This window comes from Pseudophryne corroboree, chromosome 5 (genome assembly GCF_028390025.1).
Source record: "Pseudophryne corroboree isolate aPseCor3 chromosome 5, aPseCor3.hap2, whole genome shotgun sequence".
Lineage (NCBI taxonomy): Eukaryota > Metazoa > Chordata > Amphibia > Anura > Myobatrachidae > Pseudophryne > Pseudophryne corroboree.
The window spans coordinates 189,586,666-189,601,400 of NC_086448.1; the positions used below are offsets into that span (position 1 = coordinate 189,586,666).

At 48.3% G+C, this 14,735-nt stretch overlaps 1 long non-coding RNA gene across 2 annotated transcripts in view; it reads left to right on the forward strand.

The window, feature by feature from the left end:
- The first annotated feature begins 146 nt into the window (after positions 1 to 146).
- Positions 147 to 14,735, forward strand: part of LOC134927475 (uncharacterized) — a 93,954-nt gene continuing 79,365 nt past the window's right edge. Inside the window, exon 1 of one of the 2 annotated variants that reach the window (XR_010177650.1) lies at positions 147 to 235. This is a non-coding gene — a long non-coding RNA (uncharacterized LOC134927475). Of the gene's footprint in view, positions 346 to 14,735 lie in introns of both variants that reach the window. The other variant, XR_010177651.1, reaches the window with a different exon arrangement.

Sequence of the window (14,735 nt, forward strand, 5' to 3'; positions counted from 1 at the left end):
GGGGCTGCACAGGTAGCAGCAGCACAGGGGAGGTGGGATCACACGTCACCGGCGAGAGAACCCTGGACCTGCCACCCTCACTTTCTCCAAACTTCTCTCATTGGCCGGAGGCAGCTGCTGGAACGGTTCCCCTGACAGCACAGGAGCCGGGCACTCGGTGATACAGCTGCTGCGTGTACTAGCCGCTGCCACTCTCTCCCTGCCCGTCCGCAGCACCGCCCAGCGCTGTACCCAGGTGAGCTACAGGTGTACTGGCAGAGAGGCGGCGGCACCTGCTGAGCTGTGACTGGCCGCACCAGGTGCCTCCTCCTGGGTGATTGGCTGCAGCCGATGTCAGTCAGGCAGGTAGGTGAGGTAATCTGGCAGCGAGGTTACAAAATGCACAACTCAGCCAGCGGGTCACTCAGATTTCATATTAGTAATTCCTACAAGGCCGGGACACTACAGACAATGCTGCATTCCTGGGGAGAGACAGCTGGCGGGAAAGTGGCACAGTTTACTTTACATTCCCAGCACTGTAACCAATGGGCATGTACATAGTTGCCAGTGATCCAGTCTTTCCAAACCATAAGGAAAACTCTTTACCTTCATGACTTTATTTTCAAAATAGTTTTTAGTCACACTGTTAGATTACAGCCTTACTCCTGGTTATAATAAGACTGCAGGCTATTAAATGATAGTATAGTTTTTGCCCGATGACAACTATCTATCTGCTTATTATAATTGTATTAATACTATTTATTATGTTTTGCATGTGTAGTCCCAAATTGTCATTCATTTACGACTTTGGGGGTCAATTCAATTAGCTGCGGAGTGCAAAGTGCCGCTGCAATGGCGTTTAAATTGGACACGGCACCCAAGCTCGCGCCCTTCACGGGCTCGAATCAGGCCCAATTTGCATAAAATAGTTCGGACCTCTGTGGGGTGGCCAGCAGTTTTGAGCAAATTCGGCCCGCCGTAAAGTGCAGTCCCAGCTGCAATGATTCGCACCTGCGATAATGTCGCAGCTAATTGGATTGACCCCCAATTGCAATACAAGGATAAATGTGTAATACGCAGCAGAACACTGAAGGTAGTCCTGTGCAGCAGCAGCATTACTGGGAATAAGAGGCCTTGGCTCCAACTACATTCCACCTTTCCACACATAGGGGGTAATTCAGAGTTGATCGCAGCAGGAACTTTGTTAGCAGTTGGGCAAAACCATGTGCACTGCAGGGGAGGCAGATATAACATTTGCAAAGAAAGTTATAGGCCCTACACACTGGCCGATTTTTTTGAAAGATATGAACGATCTCGTTCATAAATGAACGAGAACTCGTTCATATCTTTCAGTGTGGAGACTCCAGCGATGAACGATGCGCGGCCCCGCGCTCGTTCATCGCTGGTCTCCCGTCGGCTGTGCATGCAGGCCAATATGGACGATCTCGTCCATATTTGCCTGCACTTCAATGCAGCCGCGTGACGGGGGGAGTGAAGAAACTTCACTCCCCCCGTCACTGCCCCCCCGCCGCCGGGTCGCTCGTCGGCCGTATCCGCCGTCGGGCAGCTCGGCGGCGGGTCGGCCAGTGAGTAGGGCCCCTTAGATTTGGGTGAGTTATTTTGTTTCTGTGCAGGGTAAATACTGGCTGCTTTATTTTTACACTGCAATTTAGATTTCAGTTTGAACACACCCCACCCAAATCTGACTCTCTCTGCACATGTTATATCTGCCCCCCATGCAGTGCACATGGGCCCTCATTCCGAGATGATCGTAGCTGTGCTAAATTTAGCACAGCTACGATCATTCACACTGACATGCGGAAGGACGCCCAACACAGGGCTAGTCCGCCCCGCATGTCAGTGCCGCCCCCCCTCCCCCCCCCCTCGCAGAAGTGCAAAGGCATCGCACAGCGGTGATGCCTTTGCACTTCCAGAGTAGCTCCCAACCAGGGCAGCTTTACCGTGCTCCCCGGCCCGCAGCGGCTGCGTATGATGTTACGCAGCCACTGCGGGCCACTCCCCGCACGGTCCGACCACGCCTGCGTTGGCCGGACCGCGCCCACGAAACGGCGGCCCCCTCCCGATTCCGCCCCCTCCCGCCCAGCGACCGACTCTGCCTGTCAATCAGGCAGAGGCAAATGCAGCCCCGCTATGGCCTTCGGCTGTCTGGCATACGCCGGTGCACTACGGTGCCGGCTCATGCTCAGTGGGTACCCGTTCGCTCGGCTGCGATAAAAAGCAGCGAGCAAATGGGTCAATGTGACCACCATGGTTTTGCCCAGCTGCTAACAAATTTGCTGCTGCGATCAACTCTAAATTAGGCCCATAGTGGCCTGTGTTACAGCACATACAGCAGCATAAAGTCTACAGTCATGACCAGAACACTGATCCAACCTGGAATACTGGTGGTCATCCCGAGTTGATTGCGTGCTGCTGATTTTGCAGCGCAGCGATCAGGTAAAAATACCCTGAAAAACTGCGCATGCGTATGTGCCGCAATGCGCACGTGCGTCGTACAGGTACAAAGAGCATCGTTGCTGTGCAATGGTTCTAGCGAAGAATCCATTCGCACAGGCGATCGCAAGGAGATTGACAGGAAGAGGGCGTTTATGGGTGACAACTGACCGTTTTCTAGGAGTGGTTGGGAAACCGCAGGTGTGTCCAGGTGTTTGCAGGGTTAGTGTCTGACGTCATTTCCGGGACCTCCATCGATGGATTCATCGCACAGGATAAGTAACTACAGGGCTAGTCTTGTTTTGCACAAAATGTTTTTGTACCGCTCGACTGCAAAGGCGTTCGCACACTTGCAAAACGAAAATACACTCCCCCGTGGCCGGCGACAATGCGTTTGCACGGCTGCTAAAAGTAGCTAGCGAGCGATCAACTCGGAATGAGGGCCATTGTTTGTACTGGTCACTGATTACAGCAGCACATAATTTCACATGGGGGAGGTGTGTGCTGGAGGAGGGGGGGGCAACTCATTTCACCCAGCGGTTTAATTAGTGATCTAACTAGATTAGAGTCAGTGATAGCAACACGCGGGGCTGCACATTGCTATCACCATGGGCATACACACGGAGAGATCCGTGCTTAATTTCTAAGTAGTCTAGTCAGATTGCTTAGAATTTAAGCACGGATCTCTCCGTGTGTACCCCCCTTTACTGTCTGTGTCAGGAATAGGGAACACAGCACTAGTGCTGACCTGCTGTGTGCTGGACAGATGCTAAGCTTATACACATACAGTACAGTAAGTGCTCTTGTAGAATCAGCATGTGCTGGCATGTGGGTTCTACAAAAACATCTTCCTGTGTTAGTTTAGGAAATTAAGCATTTGTCAGTGGAATATTGTTGTGTAGCTGGACCTATGACAACATACTGTAGAGGGTATAATTATTAATAGGGTGGTATTTATCAAGGGTATGGATTAGCAGATCTACATGGAAAAGGCCTACAGTGATTAGGTCGACCACTAATGGTCGACAGGGTCAAAAGGGTGACACATGAAAAGGTCAACCTGACAAAAGACACAACACAGCATTTTCAAGTTTTCTTGGACGTCAAAGCATGTGGATCCCCAATTAGGGTACTGCATTCATTTTGCATGGCTCGCTCGCCACACGGTACTATTCCCAATCGTAGTCCTCGTGGATGGTAAAGTATGCAAAAGTGTATTATAATGCTAACCCACCCCCCCCAAAAAAAAGCTGTGTTGACCATATGTGTGTCGACCATTTGAACCTGTCGACCTTTTATACCTGTCGACCATAAGGAGCACTACTGTGGGCATTATATGTAAAGTTGGCAATTGTGTGTGTAGAGGGGGGTGATAATACGGTATATATATTTATTTAGAATTTGATAAAATAATATACAGCTGCGAGGCCATGCCCACTTTTCCAGGAGTGCACGCCCATTGAGAGGGGGGGGGGGCTCAAAAATTCTCGCTTAGGGTGCTAGTAGACCTAGATCCGGCCCTGCATGTGGGCATTATACACAGGTGCAGTCTGTTTATATACACAGAGATGTGTGGAAAAGATAGACGGGGAAGGCACTGCCTCACCTGCCACAGACTTTTCCTCCAGAGTTTTTTTTTTTTAACATCAATAATTTTTATTGAGAAAAAGATAACAGTTTTATGGGGTACAAAAAGAAAAAAGGGGGATAAGCAGTACATCATACAGTATATCAAAGAGGTAAAAAAAAAAGAAGGGTGAGGGAGGGGGGGGGGGGGGGGGGGAGCATCCAGTTAATTCAAAATGCATATACGTCCATAATCTAGATATGAGTCAAGAGAAACATCCAAAGGGAAAGGGGACATGGTACACCCAGCAAGTTTACATGCAGTAGCAGAAATCGTAATAGTTTGGGGCGAGGAGCACAGAGATGTAACAGTAATAACACATAGGGAAACATATATTACAGCACAATAAGGAGGGGCTGTTAAAGAGGAAAAGAGAGGAGACAGGTACGTGTATAAAGCCTAGTGAACACCTGGGTTGAGAAGGGAGTGGTACAGATCTATAGTAATTTTGGGAAAGGATTTCAGGAAACAGACATACCGACTCGTTACTCACTGTCCGGTTGTTCGATTAAACTACAGTGAGAATGATCGCTTGAAGATGGGTTGTGAAAGTGATGGGATCCCTCGCCAACAGTGACAAACTGCTGCCACAGGGACCAATTCCTCCCGGGGGAAGCGATGTTGTTGGGGGGAAGGGGGGGGGGGGGGGGGATATATTCAGTCTCCATAAGGTAGTGGTGATTTGTTTTGTGGATAACTGGTAGTAAAGTGGGGGGCGTGGGTTGTTTCCAGAGCTGGGCCACGTTAGTGCGAGCAGCGATTAAAATGTGGCCGAAGACGTAGAAGAGGGAACAATATGAAATAACGCCAAGGTAGGGTCCGGGGTAAGGTGAGTGTTAAGGACCTTATTGATCAAGCCAAAGACTTCAGACCAATATTTAGTAATACGTGGGCAGGACCAAAATATGTGGAAAATGTGTCCTACAGAGACGCAGAGTCTCCAACATTTATTGCTACAGGAGGGTCAAAATCTGTGTAGTCGGTCGGGGGTCAGATATAATCTGTGGATTATTTTTATGTGCATCTCGGTGTGGTTCAAGCATTGGGACATGGAGTGGGAAGCTAAGAAAATATTTTGCCATTCAGTTGGAGACAGCGCTCTGCCTAAATCTGATTCCCATTTCAATTGTGCGTTAGACTTGGACGGGGAAACAGGAGTAACCAATAGTTTATACCAGAACGTGATGTCACCTCTGTATTTATGTAAGGAAAGACAAGAGAAAAACAGTTGTGAGGTCCTGTCTGCGGACAGCAGGGTATTGGGAACCGATCTCCACCAGTGTGCTACTTGCAAATAGTGGAAGTGTTCGGAAGTGGGCAGGGAGAACTTTAGTTGGAGAGTAGTGAAGGGCAGCAGAAAGAGTCCATCAAGTGTATCACCTAGGCATGATATACCTGCTTGTTTCCATTTAGAAAGGTTCAGGTCGGGTATCATCTTTGTGAGTGTAGTGATGGAGATCTGAGTGATGCAAAAGGATGGGGACTTAAGAGTGGAAGATAAGTTGTCCCAGGTTTTTAGCGTAGCTTGTGTAGATGGGAGCAGGCATGGGAGGGCAGGTCGGAGCATCTTGGGGATACGGAACAGATCTGCAAGATGGAGTGAGTGAGCTCGAGTTTGTTCAAGTTCTACCAAGCCTATCTGGGTATTGACATTAAAGTAGTGTTTAAGGGAGGCTAGAAGAGAGGCTTCCTGATATAGGGAGATGTCAGGTAGACATAAACCTCCTAAAGCTCTTGGTAGAACCATCTTGGAATGTGCTAACGAGGGTGGTTTTGAAGACCAGACATATCAAGACATTATAGAGGAACAGGTCCGGAGGGCCTTCTTAGGAAAATTATATGGTATCGGAACCGGTACATTAATTTGGGTAAGAGAGACATGTTAAATGCGGCCATACTGCCAAGCCAGGAGACCTCGTACGACACCCAGGAGTTCGTTAGGGCTTCTAGAGTCTCTATTAGAGAGGAGAGATTGGAGGCGAAGACATCAGGAGTGTGAGTTGGGATGTTAATACCCAGGTATTTTATTACATGTTTCTGCCAATTATATGGGTAAGAAGATTGGAGGGCTGGCAAGGAGTGGGATAGGTTGATGGGCAAGGCATCTGTCTTCGTGGTGTTGAGCTTGTAGTAGGAAGCGAAGCCATATGCAACTAGAGTAGAATGTAGGAGAGGAAGGGTATGAATTGGATCAGAAATAAAGAGGAGAACATCGTCCGCGAATAGGCTCAATTTGTGTCGGGAGGAACCAAGCTGCATTGCTGGAAATCGGGGATTGTCCCGGATTGAAATGGCTAAGGGTTCAATTGATAAGACAAATATGAGGGGGGAAAGGGGGCAACCCTGTCTGGTACCATTTGTGATTAAAAAGGAGTCATAAAGGAATCCATTGCTGAACACCCGGGCCGTGGGGGAACTATACAGCGCTAAGAGATCAAGATACGATCTTTAAAGTCAAAGCGAAGAAGAACTTCACGCATGTAGTCCCAATTTAGCCTATTGAAGGCCTTCTCAGCATCCAGGGATAGCAAGAGAAGGCCCTGATCATTCGAGAGTGAGTCGATTAAGTTAAAGACTCTGCACGTATTATCAGACGCCTGTCTTCCCGGCACAAAGCCAGTTTGGTGTATCAGAAAATGGAAGAATTTGGTTGATACGTGTTGCAATCAGTTTGGCGTAGAGTTTGACATCACAATTAAGCAATGCTATAGGGCGATAGTTATGAACGAAAGCTGGGTCTTTGCCGGGTTTGGAAGTGACTATACGTGCTTCCAATAGTTCTGATGGGAGGTTGCCTAGACTCGAGAATGTATTGAACAGGGCAGTCAAATGGGGGGAAAGAATGTCATGAAATGTAGTATAAAAATCAGTGATAAACCCATCTGGGCCAGGGGCCTTGTTACGAGTGGATGACTTAATGGCCGCGGAGATTTCGGCAGTAGACCGTGGGGCATTAAGAGTGGATAGTTGTTCTTGGGTGAGAGTGGGAAAAGAAAGGTTATTTAGAAAAGAAGAAATAGAGAGCGGAGTAGGTTGAGGGGTTGAAGGGTCAGTCCGCAAGTTGTAAAGTTTGGCATAATATTGTGCAAATTGGTTTGTTATGTCCTTGGGATTTAAGACCTTTTGCTTTGAAGGAGAGTAGAGAAATTTGATTTTATTTCTAGCCTGTTGGACTCGTAATTTACGGGCCAACATTCTACCAGATTTATTGCCTAATAGATAGAACTTCTGCCTCATCCTATTCAATGCCGCTTGAGTACGAGCAAGAAGTAGTTTTTGGAGGTGACTACGGACAATAGAAATTTCTTTTTTAAGAGTTCTAGAGGGATTGGCTATATTTCTTGATTCGAGATCGGACAATTCATCCTCTAGTTTTGACTGCAATTGAAGGGCTTGTTTTTTGAGGGTGGCGCCAGCTTGGATGGCTGCACCGCGGGTGACCGTTTTAAAGGCACACCAGTGGTTTATAGTGGAGGTGTCCAGGGGGGAATTTGTAACAAGATAAAAGTTGATAGAGTCAAGGATAAGTTTCTTGGACAAGGGGTTATTCAAGAGATGGGGATAGAGGCGCCACTGTCTCAAAGGGTATCGGGTGTCGTGGAGATTCCATTTCCAGAGAACGGGTGCGTGGTCAGACCAATTGATCGGAAGGATCTCAACATCCCTAGTTCTCTGAAGAGACCATTTATTACACAGAATTAGATCTATCCTGGAATAGGAGTTGTGAACTGGGGAGTGGAACATGTATTCCCGACCCGAGGGGTTTCGGGTTCTCCAGATATCGTATAGATCAAATTCTGTGAGCAAATTGCGGAAGGCTAGGGAGGGGCCGGATTGAGCGGACGGGATGGGGTGGGAGGGATGACGGGATTTGTCTAGTTTCGGGTCTAAAACTAATTGTAATCTCCCAGAATAACCAGAGAGCCCTTAAGTGATTTACGTATTGTGAGAAACAATTTACGTAAAAATGGTAGGGAGAAAAAACGGAAAGCGCTGAGTTCCAGGAAATATATGAGACGATGAGAGCCAACAATTCAAAATTAATACAGATTTATTAATATTGTAAATAAAATAAAAATAAAATATGAAAATAAAAACTGCATATAAAACCTATAAACGTATATTATAAATCACCTCTATATACTCCGTATCTTGGCATAAAAATGAGCATAAGTTCATATCATTAGTGAATGAAGAAAAAGTCCATGATTGATATAACCGATAAATGCTTTGCAAATAGCCGGCAAAGAAAGATGTGAAGGTAGTCCCGGATTGTAGCTGACTAGGTATGAACACAGAGCCGCTGGCAATTATATGAGGGACTGTAATCCCAGAGTAGTGTTTGTTTCAAAACACCTGGTTCAAGGTGATTATTTTACCTCTCCTGTGGGTTGGCGATGGGCCGAGCGTCCTCGGCCTGATGTCCTGCAATGCCCACTTGCGCTATGCAGCGTGATGGAGGTTCAGATGATATCCCGGGTGTAGAGGATAAAGCCAGCGTTGTGTTATAGAGCCGCATTCAGCGGTGGTGGGAAGCTTGGAAGCGCTCGTACCGGAGCAAGGCAAATGGTGTATCAGTGGTAACACCGGAGTAGATAGTACCTGAGGTACTATCATTAAGAGAAAAGTCCAGAAGCAGAGTATTGTGTCCCCCCTGGAGAGGGTCATGTTGGGAGACAGCTGTTAGAACCTCTGAACTGGCTTTAAATATCGGCCAGTCATTGGCAGGAGTATACCTTTGACAAAGTCACGTGGAGCGTGACGAAACGCGTTAGGACTCCGCCTCCAGCTCACCTCTACTCCGGTGTTACCACTGATACACCATTTGCCTTGCTCCGGTACGAGCGCTTCCAAGCTTCCCACCACCGCTAAATGCGGCTCTATAACACAACGCTGGCTTTATCCTCTACACCCGGGATATCATCTGAACCTCCATCACGCTGCATAGCGCAAGTGGGCATTGCAGGACATCAGGCCGAGGACGCTCGGCCCATCGCCAACCCACAGGAGAGGTAAAATAATCACCTTGAACCAGGTGTTTTGAAACAAACACTACTCTGGGATTACAGTCCCTCATATAATTGCCAGCGGCTCTGTGTTCATACCTAGTCAGCTACAATCCGGGACTACCTTCACATCTTTCTTTGCCGGCTATTTGCAAAGCATTTATCGGTTATATCAATCATGGACTTTTTCTTCATTCACTAATGATATGAACTTATGCTCATTTTTATGCCAAGATACGGAGTATATAGAGGTGATTTATAATATACGTTTATAGGTTTTATATGCAGTTTTTATTTTCATATTTTATTTTTATTTTATTTACAATATTAATAAATCTGTATTAATTTTGAATTGTTGGCTCTCATCGTCTCATATATTTCCTGGAACTCAGCGCTTTCCGTTTTTTCTCCCTTTCTTTTTTTAAATCATCACTACCACACATAGTGTTTACGGATGCGCAGTCTTCCAGGATAACTTTATATTCACGATTAATAATATTTGTGAATTCACACAAACAAAAATTGTGGGGCGCTTCTTAACAGGGAGTTGTTGCTTTTTACGTAAAAATGGTACCTGATTAGAGTTGGGGGCATATAGGCAAACTAGCGTAGAGGGTTTATCGTCAAGCAGGCCTGTAAGAATCAGGTATCGGCCACTTTTGTCCGAGGTCTGCGAATGAGGGACAAAAGAGACGTGTTTGCTAAATAGGATAGCCACCCCATTGCGTTTAAATGGGCCATTTGCATAGTTTCCTACGGGGAAGTTACTGTTTTTAAAAAGGGGAGGATTAGCAGAGGCAAAATGGTTTCTTGCAGTGCAACAACATCAGCTCTTTGTTGGAGAAAAAAAGAGAGGGCCAATCTACGTTTGTTGGGCGAGTTCAGTCCCTTAACATTAAGAGAAAGAAGGTTCAACATTGGAGGTATATATCAAATATGAGATGAAGGAATCTATGCAGAACACAGTATGAACAAAGTATGAACATGCCAAAAATCAGAATACCACAATAAATGAAGGGTGGATAAGCATCTGGAGCTCGGAGGGGAAAGGGACAAATGGGGGACTGGTGACGAGGGTCTAAATCGGGGGTTGAGGGTACAAAAAAAAAAAAAAGTCCGGTACATTGGACCTGCATGACTACTGCAGGGGAGGGAAAACAAGAATATGGGAAAACAAGAATATGGGAACTTGCAGTAGTATAGAAAAAGATAGGGGGCGGGCTGACGGAACAGACACTGCCACTTCAGTATAGCGTCGAAACAAAATCAAACATGTAGTGTAAGTCCTATAGAAAAATGTAAGTGAGAACATAGGGGACGGATGCACAGGTTTCATCTGGAGATATCACCAAGTTGTAACAGCACCCCTGAACATTAAGACAAACTGGACAGCAGCAAGTAACAGTATAAGACAACAACCATAGAATAACAAGTGAAAGAGTAAACCTGTAACACATAAACCTGGATAGGAACCAAGAAGTTGAATGAACAGCAATAACAGTGTGGGCTTCCTATCGTATTAGAGGGGAAGAGGTCTATAGCCTCGGAGGGCTAGAGAAAATCTGAAAAGACCCAGCACTGCAGCCGCAAGGCTCAGGGATTTCACCAGTCCTGGCTAATGTTAGTAGCGCGGGTTGGTGCAGACGGCTTCCGAACAGAGATGTCCCAGTCCGATAATAATTTGACCCCCGCATCGAGGGAGGAGATGATGTAAGTAGATTCCTCGTAGGTAATTATCAATTTAACAGGGAATCCCCAGCGGTACACGATGTCATGGGACCTGAGGGCGAGGGTAATAGGAGCAAAGGCGCGCCTCTTTGCGATGGTGGCAGCAGAGAAGTCTTGGAATATCTGAAGACCCCCCAGGGTGTCCGAATTTTTGGATTCTCTTGCAGCTCTCATGATGCGTTCCTTAACGGGGAAGAAATGCACACGGAGGAGGGTATCCTTGGGCAGGTCAGAAGAAACGGAACGTGGTCTAGGTGGATGCGGTCTATCAGGAGCCCTGCAGAGTCCGCAGCGGGGAGGAGTTTCTTGAATAGGGCAGTGGCATAAGACTCTAGTTCAGAGATGGTAACCGAATCAGGAATGCCTCTGATCTTGATGTTATTTCGTCGCGATCTGTCCTCCATATCCACCAGCTTAGACTTAAATTGGTCCAGCTCCTGTTGCTGGAGATCATGGGAGGAGATCAGTTCGTTATGGGATGCGACGAGCTCTTCCACTTTCTGTTCCAAGTGGTCAGTCCTGTTCCCTATTGCCACTAACTCGGTCTTGACAAGATCTGGCAGAGGGTTCTCATGGTCAGAGGCGCATCAGATTCACAATCAACTCCAGAGACCAGAGACTGTGAGAGCGGGGGACAGGACACTCGACATCACAGGATCTGCCATAACGGGTGGAGAAGAGACGCCCTGTAGAGGGGAGATTTGGAGGGGTTTCTGGGGGGGGGGGGAGAGGAGATTTTGGGAGGCACTGGATCTTTGTTCTTTTTGGGAGGCATTTCTCGTCAATAGAAACGTAGCTAGATATCAGAGAAGAGATGTACCGACAGAGCCAGGACCAATCAGAGGGTATAAGTGAAACAGGAGAACTCTATCACATTGGCAGTTGGTACATGTTGTTTAATCAAACAAAAGGGGCGGTGGAGGGAGTGAGCAGCACTCACATTGTGGAGATTACCGCTTCAGGGGCCGATATGGCCGTAGGGTGTTTAGCTTGAAAGTGTGGCCAGAGATGGTGGAGAGGTAAATCAGAATATAAAGCAGCACCACAGCAGGGGTGAAGACATCCACCTTGAGGGTAAGGGAGTAAGAGTGGTCAGCACTCTCCGTCTTCCGGGCCTCCGTTAATATATGGGAGATGAAATCAGTATGAGCGGCCGCCGACCCACCCCGAATTCTCCAGAGGGTGGTAGTAAATATGCAGTCTCTGGCAAGGGCAGAGGGACCGCGAGTAGTGGGTCAGAATAGCAGGCACTTGTAACACAAAGGTGGAGGGGGAATTCAGCGGGCACACACCACCACTAGTTTCAGCGGCAGCAGAGTTTGAGGGGAGCAGGCCAGCCCACCACACCAACTATGCGTCCCCAGCTGGTAGGTGTTGTAGCTAAAGTTTGCTGTACTGGAGCTGAGGGAGGCCGCAGGTCAGCCGAGTAGCAAATTGTGCATGCAGCTATGGGGGGCCACAGGAGGGTGAGCGCTCAGGTACACTGGCGGGTTGAGAGGCAGGTGGAAACACTGGGGAACGAAGGCCACAGAGCAAGCCCTGGTGCAGGGCACTTCCAGCTACTCCCAGTTCGGGTGTGCTAAGATGGCCGCCGCTGGGAGCAGAGGCAGTGGACTTCACAGAATAGTTGTAGCTGCAGGAGGCAGAGAAGGCGCCTTCCTTCTCCTGCTGGTGCCCGAGGGTCAGATACAGGTAGGAGATGGCCTGTGAGGGAGTTCAGGTGGCAAGGGAGGCAGCTACGAGTCCCGTTCCGGCCGCGGCCCGGTCCCGGAGCCCGACCCCGGGCAGGCGCCAAACTCGAGGCCCCGGCTTCAGAGCCGGACGAAGGCCTCATGCAGAACTTGGCTGAGAGGGATGCCCGGCAGTATCACAAAGCGGAGGTCTCTGCCCACAGCTGTTGGTAAAGCTGGTAGAGATGGGAAAGCCACAGGAATTAACAGCAGTGACTGGGATTAATCCTATTTTGGCTGGAGCTCTGGTGCTACACATCCGCTCAGAGCAGCGTCCAGGCCACGCCCCCCCTTTCCTCCAGAGTTTTTTATATAAAAATTATTAGAATATAACAAAGAAGATATTTATATTTTTGCCATTTTTCATATACTTTATATAGTCAAAACTCTGGTATATATGTTAGTATGACAGGAAAGGCTCTGCCTCACACCACCACACATCACTGCAGCAAGTGTCATCCCTAGGCACGTCCCTCATGTGCCTAGTGGGAAATTCACCACTGGTCCCTGCCCAAGTGGAGCTTACAATTTATGTTCCCTACCACATGTACACATACATACACACTAGGGTTCATATTTTATTGGAGCCAATTAACCTATCAGTATTATTTTTTGAGTGTAGGAGAGAGATGGTGTTCTTTCCCGCAGGCAAACTCTGAAAACTTCACATTTGCGGAGGTTGCTGAATACTAGGCGGCCCTAATAATGAATAGGCCTCTTAATACATGTGGTGCTGTGCCACAAAGTTGTGCAGTACCGAGCAGTAATACAGAAGGGATAAACATACATTAGTAACAAGCGTGTGGCATTGCCAGGATATATATACATTATTTTCTGCAGCAGGGTCCATTGTGTTTCACAGAGAAACATCAGGGTGTAGAGTGAATCTTGATCCAGAGGCCCCAACAGGCTAAACCTTTAGGCTGTCCCAGGATGCATTGGGGCCTCCTCTATAAACCCCGCCTCCAGGCACTGGAGCTCAGTTTCGAGTTGGTGCCTGCTGCACTGGACAGCCCTGAAAAGCTTTCTAAGAAGACTCTAAGGGCCGCAGCACTGATATGTCCGTGTGACATTCTGTGCTGTGTCTCCATCACCTCCCAAGCGGCGTCGCATACTCCTGCGGCCAGTTCCTGGTTACTTGCGGCAGAGACGCTCCGGCTTTAGGCACACGGATGCAGATGCTCTCCTGGTTCGCGTGGCTACTATGGGGAGGAGGTAAGAGGGTCCCCCAGGCGGGACCCGACATTAAATCGCGTTCCTGTCGCAGTCTAGGAAGATGGACCGCAACGCTGGTGTGGACACTGTCACCGAGCTGGGACCCCACTAGACCGCCAGGGCATAGGAGTACAGGTCGGGTGTACTAACGCCCTTTTCTCTGACGTCCTAGTGGATGCTGGGGACTCCGTAAGGACCATGGGGAATAGCGGCTCCGCAGGAGACTGGGCACAAATAGAAAGCTTTAGTACTACCTGGTGTGCACTGGCTCCTCCCCCTATGACCCTCCTCCAAGCCTCAGTTAGATTTTTGTGCCCGAACGAGAAGGGTGCACACTAGGGGCTCTCCTGAGCTTCTTAGTGAAAGTTTTAGTTTAGGTTTTTTATTTTCAGTGAGACCTGCTGGCAACAGGCTCACTGCATCGAGGGACTAAGGGGAGAAGAAGCGAACTCACCTGCGTGCAGAGTGGATTGGGCTTCTTGGCTACTGGACACCATTAGCTCCAGAGGGACAGCTCACAGGCTCAGTCTTGGAGCTCGGTCCTGGAGCCGCGCCGCCGGCCCCCTTACAGAGCCAGAAGCAAGAAGAGTCCGGCAAATCGGCGGCAGAAGACATCCTGTCTTCCACAAGGTAGCGCACAGCACTGCAGCTGTGCGCCATTGCTTCTCAGCACACTTCACACTCCGGTCACTGAGGGTGCAGGGCGCTAGGGGGGGGCGCCCTGAGCAGCAATAAAAACACCTTGGCTGGCTAAAAATACATCACATATAGCTCCTGGGCTATATGGATGAATTTTAACCCCTGCCAGAATACACAGAAAAACGGGAGATAAGGCCGCCGAGAAGGGGGCGGAGCCTATCTCCTCAGCACACTGGCGCCATTTTCCCTCACAGCTCCGTTGGAGGGAAGCTCCCTGGCTCTCCCCTGCAGTCACTACACTACAGAAAGGGTTAAAAAAGAGAGGGGGGCACTAATTAGGCGCAGTATTAAAAATAC